Genomic DNA, 6,000 nt, shown 5'->3' on the forward strand with positions numbered 1-6,000 from the left:
TTTTCTGTTCTGCCTGATACATCCCTATTAGAAGGGATACAGGCTATACCCTCACCGTTTTTGCGAGCAGTTGGCAAAAGCGCACGTGCCGATTAATATCAGTGTGGGCACACGCTATATAAACGCAACCCATTCATTCAACCTTGAACAAGAGTTTGTTTCAGCTCAACCACTACCGATATTAACCAGCAGGTGGAAACAAAACCACATTGAAAACCCACAAATTCACATTGCAGTTAATTGGACCGAACACACTGTCCTCCTTATTCTCCTTTGACCCTCAGCTCAAGACATGATGTGAAATTTTTTTACATCAAGAATGCGTCCCAAATGGCACCCTATTCCCTATGTAGTGCACTACTTTAGACCAGGGCCTATAGCCAAATGGCACCCTATTCCCTATGTAGTGCACTACTTTAGACCAGGGCCTGTAGCCAAATGGCACCCTATTCCCTATGTAGTGCACTACTTTAGACCAGGGTCTATAGCCAAATGGCACCCTATTCCCTATGTAGTGCACTACTTTAGACCAGGGCCTATAGCCAAATGGCACCCTATTCCCTATGTAGTGCACTACTTTAGACCAGGGCCTATAGCCAAATGGCACCCTATTCCTTAAAGGCCCTGGTCAAGTAGTGCATTACAAATAGAATACAGTGCTATTTGGGACGTATTCCCAAAAATGTATTTTTCAGTAGATCTGACGTCATAACCCCAAATTTACCCAAATAAGAAATTCCTCCTCCTTCCCCTCCGTCCAACTCTGACTGTGCGATGGTGACAGCTATATTAGGCTCTCTGCCTGTGCGATGGTGTCAGCTATATTAGGCTCTCTGACTGTGCGATGGTGACAGCTATATTAGGCTCTCTGCCTGTGCGATGGTGTCAGCTATATTAGGCTCTCTGCCTGTGTGATGGTGTCAGCTATATTAGGCTCTCTGCCTGTGTGATGGTGTCAGCTATATTAGGCTCTCTGCCTGTGTGATGGTGTCAGCTATATTAGGCTCTCTGATTGAGCGATGGTGTCAGCTATATTAGGCTCTCTGACTGTGTGATGGTGTCAGCTATATTAGGCTCTCTGCCTGTGTGATGGTGTCAGCTATATTAGGCTCTCTGACTGTGTGATGGTGACAGCTATATTAGTCTCTCTGCCTGTGCGATGGTGTCAGCTATATTAGGCTCTCTGCCTGTGTGATGGTGTCATCTATATTAGGCTCTCTGCCTGTGTGATGGTGTCAGCTATATTAGGCTCTCTGATTGAGCGATGGTGTCAGCTATATTAGGCTCTCTGACTGTGTGATGGTGTCATCTATATTAGGCTCTCTGCCTGTGTGATGGTGTCAGCTATATTAGGCTCTCTGATTGAGCGATGGTGTCAGCTATATTAGGCTCTCTGACTGTGTGATGGTGTCAGCTATATTAGGCTCTCTGATTGAGCGATGGTGTCAGCTATATTAGGCTCTCTGACTGTGTGATGGTGTCATCTATATTAGGCTCTCTGCCTGTGCGATGGTGACAGCTATATTAGGCTCTCTGCCTGTGCGATGGTGTCAGCTATATTAGGCTCTCTGCCTGTGCGATGGTGTCAGCTATATTAGGCTCTCTGCCTGTGCGATGGTGTCCGCTATATTAGGCTCTCTGACTGTGCGATGGTGTCAGTTTCATCGGGTTACATAGCAGGTGTTCCCTAACTCTTTTGGCCCACGATCCCGTTTTGATATCTGAAAATTCTTGTGACCCCAAACATATGAAAATAATTGATTTGGTCACTCATCTGTAGAATTTCTTTGTATTTCTCCTGAATGCTTGCGTTAAGTTCTTTCCAGTTTCCCAAATATGTCTGTTACGTAGGCAAGGAGACACATTTTATTTTCATTACATAGAAAGTCAACCAAGCAAAGGGTCTGAATACTGAATACTTAATTAAGGTATTTCTGTTTTAAATGAATAAGGGGTCAACTTCCGGTGAAACGGGTGGGCGCGAAATTCAAATAAATAATCAGACTATGGATATTAAACATGTAGGTACATACAAGTGTCGCTAAAAAGCTTAAATTCTTGTTAATCTATCTGCACTGTCCGATTTACAGTAGCTATTACAGCGACAGCATGCCATGCGATTGTTTGAGGAACGGCACCCCACATCGAAATATTTTTCCACCGGCACAGGTTTCATAAATTCACAAATAGCGATTAAATGTTCACTTACTTTTTTGAAAATCTTCCTCTGATTTGTCATCTAAAGGGTCGCAGCTATATATCATGTAGTGTTGTTTTGTTAGATAAAATCCTTCTTTATATCCCAAAATGTCAGTTTAGTTGGCACCATCGATTTGAGTAATCCACTCGTTCAACTTGCAAAGAAAGGAATCCAAAACTCTACCGCTAAACTTTGTTAAAACAAGTCAAAATACTTTTCTATTTAATCCTCAGGTACCCTAAAATGTAATTAAACTATAATATTTCATATGGAAAGAAGTATGATCAATAGGAAAACGATATTAGCAGGTGCGTGTCCTCTTTGTCGTGCGTACACGAATTTCCAAGTCTGTGTCCCTGTACCAAAACTCATTATTATTCTTTGTTTTGGAAGAAACAAGCCTGAAACCTTGAACAAAGACTACTGACACCCAGTGGAAGCAATAAGAATTGCATACTGGGAGCTAGATTACATTTTTCCCCTATACTTTCCAATGTAAGAGCATGGCCTCTTTGGATTTTCTCCTACCATATCTATCGTGTTATAGTCTCCTGCATTATTTTAACATTTATACAAACCTCAGAGTGTTTTCTTTCCAATGGTACCAATTATATGCATATCCTGGCTTCAGGGCCTGAGCAAAAGGCAGTTTACTTTGGGCACATCAGTCAGGCGGAAATGGAGAAAAATAGGCCCTAGCCTGAAGAAGATGTTTTAAATGTTTTATACATTTGCAAAATGTTCTAAAAACCTGTGTTCACTTTGTCATTATGGGGTATTGTGATGTCATTATGGGGTATTGTGATGTCATTATGGGGTATTGTGATGTCATTATGGGGTATTGTGATGTCATTATGGGGTATTGTGATGTCATTATTGGGTATTGTGATGTCATTATTGGGTAGTGTGTGTAGATTGCTGAGGATGTTTAAAAAAAATAACAATCTATTTTCGAATAAGGCTGTAACGTAACAAAATGTGGAAAAAGTCAAGGGGTCTGAATACTGTACCGAAGGCACTGTATATTTTTAGAAGGACAAACCCTGCAGCTTGCTGTGTATGTTAAAAATGTCATGTTTTTTTATAAGGCACAATCTTGATACTTGTATGTGTGATGAGCTAATGTGTTTTTGCTTAACACACCTATACCATTAGCTCAGTCTGTAATTACCAACTGCTCAAACTACAAACCACCTTCTAAATTCAGACACATTCTAATGTGTAGATCAGTCCGCGATGCAGTCAATCTCAAACATGCAACATTTCAAAGGGAGTCTAAACTACACTGCTGTACCCTCCTCTCTCTCTCTTTCTGACACTGCTGTTCCCTCCTCTCTCTCTCTCTGACACTGCTGTTCCCTCCTCTCTCTCTCTCTGACACTGCTGTTCCCTCCTCTCTTTCTCTCTCTCTTTCTGACACTGCTGTTCCCTCCTCTCTCTCTCTCTGACACTGCTGTTCCCTCCTCTCTCTCTTTCTGACACTGCTGTTCCCTCCTCTCTCTCTTTCTGACACTGCTGTTCCCTCCTCTCTCTCTCTTTCTGACACTGCTGTTCCCTCCTCTCTCTCTCTCTGACACTGCTGTTCCCTCCTCTCTCTCTCTTTCTGACACTGCTGTTCCCTCCTCTCTCTCTCTTTCTGACACTGCTGTTCCCTCCTCTCTCTTTCTGTCACTGCTGTTCCCTCCTCTCTCTCTCTTTCTGACACTGCTGTTCCCTCCTCTCTCTTTCTGTCACTGCTGTTCCCTCCTCTCTCTCTCTGACACTGCTGTTCCATCCTCTCTCTCTCTTTCTGACACTGCTGTTCCCTCCTCTCTCTTTCTGTCACTGCTGTTCCCTCCTCTCTCTTTCTGTCACTGCTGTTCCCTCCTCTCTCTTTCTCTCTCTCTTTCTGTCACTGCTGTTCCCTCCTCTCTCTTTCTGTCACTGCTGTTCCCTCCTCTCTCTCTCTCTCTCTCTTTCTGTCACTGCTGTTCCCTCCTCTCTCTCTCTCTCTCTCTCTCTCTTTCTGACACTGCTGTTCCCTCCTCTCTCTCTCTCTCTCTCTCTCTCTTTCTGTCACTGCTGTTAACTCCTCTCTCTCTCTCTTTCTGACACTGCTGTTAACTCCTCTCTCTCTCTCTCTCTCTTTCTGTCACTGCTGTTCCCTCCTCTCTCTTTCTGACACTGCTGTTCCCTCCTCTCACTTTCTGACACTGCTGTTCCCTCCTCTCTCTATCCCTCTTACTGTCACTGCTATTCCCTCCTCTCTCTTTCTGACACTGCTGTTCCCTCCTCTCTCTTTCTGACACTGCTGTTCCCTCCTCTCTTTCTGACACTGCTGTTCCCTCCTCTCTCTTTCTGACACTGCTGTTCCCTCCTCTCTTTCTGACACTGCTGTTAACTCCTCTCTCTCTCTCTCTTTCTGTCACTGCTGTTCCATCCTCTCGCTTTCTGCCACTGCAGTTCCCTCCTCTCTCTCTCTGACATTGCTGTTCCCTCCTCTCTCTCTCTCTCTCTCTCCCTCTCTCTCTCTCTCTCTCTCTCTCTCTCTTTCTGTCACTGCTGTTCCCTCCTCTCTCTCTCTGACACTGCTGTTCCCTCCTCTCTCTCTCTCTTTCTGTCACTGCTGTTCCATCCTCTCTCTCTCCGACACTGCTGTTCCCTCCCCTCTCTCTCTGACACTGCTGTTCCCTCCTCTCTCTCTCTCTTTCTGTCACTGCTGTTCCCTCCTCTCTCTCTCTGAAACTGCTGTTCCCTCCCCTCTATCTCTGACACTGCTGTTTCCTCCTCTCTCTTTCTGACATTGCTGTTCCCTCCTCTCTCTCTCTCTCTCTCCCTCTCTCTCTCTCTCTCTCTCTCTTTCTGTCACTGCTGTTCCCTCCTCTCTCTCTCTGACACTGCTGTTCCCTCCTCTCTCTCTCTCTTTCTGTCACTGCTGTTCCATCCTCTCTCTCTCCGACACTGCTGTTCCCTCCCCTCTCTCTCTGACACTGCTGTTCCCTCCTCTCTCTCTCTCTTTCTGTCACTGCTGTTCCCTCCTCTCTCTTTCTGGCACTGCTGTTCACTCCTCTCTCTTTCTGACACTGCTGTTCCCTCCTCTCTCTCTCTGACACTGCTGTTCCCTCCTCTCTCTCTCTGACACTGCTGTTCCCTCCCATCTTTCTGTCACTGCTGTTCCCTCCTCTCTCTTTCTGACACTGCTGTTCCCTCCTCTCTCTCTCTCTCTTTCTGTCACTGCTGTTCCCTCCTCTCTCTTTCTGACACTGCTGTTCCCTCCTCTCTCTTTCTGACACTGCTGTTCCCTCCTCTCTCTCTCTCTTTCTGTCACTGCTGTTCCCTCCTCTCTCTTTCTGACACTGCTGTTCCCTCCTCTCTCTCTCTCTCTCTCTCTCTCTCTCTCTATTTCTGTCACTGCTGTTCCCTCCTCTCTCTTTCTGTCACTGCTGTTCCCTCCTCTCTCTTTCTGACACTGCTGTTCCCTCCTCTCTCTTTCTAACACTGCTGTTCCCTCCTCTCTCTTTCTGTCACTGCTGTTCCCTCCTCTCTCTCTCTTTCTGTCACTGCTGTTCCCTCCTCTCTCTCTCTGACACTGCTGTTCCCTCCTCTCTCTCTCTCTCTCTGACACTGTTGTTCCCTCCTCTCTCTCTCTGACACTGCTGTTCCCTCCTCTCTCTCTCTCTCTCTGACACTGTTGTTCCATCCTCTCTCTCTTTCTGTCACTGCTGTTCCCTCCTCTCTCTCTCTTTCTGTCACTGCTGTTCCCTCCTCTCTCGCTCTCTTTCTGTCACTGCTGTTCCCTCCTCTCTCTCTCTGACACTGCT

The sequence above is a fragment of the Oncorhynchus mykiss genome, chromosome 4, assembly GCF_057628025.1.
Source record: "Oncorhynchus mykiss isolate SJ-2025 chromosome 4, ASM5762802v1, whole genome shotgun sequence".
NCBI classification, from domain to species: domain Eukaryota; kingdom Metazoa; phylum Chordata; class Actinopteri; order Salmoniformes; family Salmonidae; genus Oncorhynchus; species Oncorhynchus mykiss.